The following is a 1,323-nucleotide window of genomic DNA, read 5'->3' on the forward strand; positions in this document are numbered from 1 at the left end:
AAGGGAGGGGGGAGACAGATTAGGCACTACGTGAATAACGCGCACTGACAGCTCTAGCTTCACCGGCCGATGTTGACGTGGTCGATGGTTAGGTCGTAATTTTGTCATCTGTATATACTCTGTAAAAAAGATTTGTCTAAAATGAATCAAATGGATTACATCATCCATTATTGGCGCTAAGGTATCACTTGAAAGAGTAAAAACTGCACTCCAATCACTATCCGCTCAAAAATATTCCCTCAAGTTAATGTACAGTATTGTCATAGGACTGGTGCTGTTGTTGCATAAATAGCACAGTCGCTCCTCAATGTACTGTACATAAGGTTTCTGTAGTGACAGGTAGATGGAATAATTCTTAACCCCCCCCTCCCCAACACCGGAATTGTGCAACAACTACAGGTGGCGAGACCTTACTTACAACATTGCAAAAATAGAGAGGAAGAGCGAGGGTTATGCTTCGAACTATTTAGACTTCATAAAGGAATATCATAAGGCGAAAACTCATTAACATTCTTAACAAAGCATTTACTATCCATCGCTGTAGAGTGTTCGCATTGTAATTTACCGTGTTAATACCGGCAAGAACATGTGTGTGGTACTGCGAGCGGTGGGAAAGGATCGCAAAAACTAAGCGGCGCAGAAGATGCGCTTACTCGAAAAGCGATGACGCCGGCACCTTCCTTTAATAATGAAATATTTTATACAAGGAACCATAATTATTACTTACGGCTGGGCAGCTTATCGCTCATTAAAAGATCACTGGCACGTACGTCGTAAACCACTCGGGCAATTTTGTGGACCCCAAGGACTGTTCATACGCATACCATAGAGCGACTGTGGAGGGACTTTAAACAATGGACAAGAGTCCTGGCACGGGGGCTGAGTACCTAATCCAGTACTTTTCTCAGTCCGTATTTATTAGAGAATACTAAGAAAATGCCCTCCACATTTTTTTATTGAAGCTGCCCGGCTGTATCCGCCACAAGGTTAGAAAAAGAGAGAGTTAACCCCTGGCCCAGACCCACTTAATGAGGCGAACAGCTCTAATACGAGCGACTTAAGGTAGAGATTTACGAAACATATATTATGCGGTGTTTAATCATTGTTTTCAAGTGCGTTATTCCCATGAAATTCATAGTAAATGTATGAATATATGATAAATGGGAAGTAATGCATAGGAATAGTTACGTACTGCCATAGATCTTGATATATTCTTTATATAGTTAAGGAAAATGGCTCATTTATCTTCCATGTATGAAACGCCAACAACCGGTAACTTTTGCTTAATATCCATTTTTACCAAACTGTCGTAGTGGCATTTAA

Source organism: Penaeus monodon, chromosome 23 (genome assembly GCF_015228065.2).
Source record: "Penaeus monodon isolate SGIC_2016 chromosome 23, NSTDA_Pmon_1, whole genome shotgun sequence".
NCBI lineage: Eukaryota > Metazoa > Arthropoda > Malacostraca > Decapoda > Penaeidae > Penaeus > Penaeus monodon.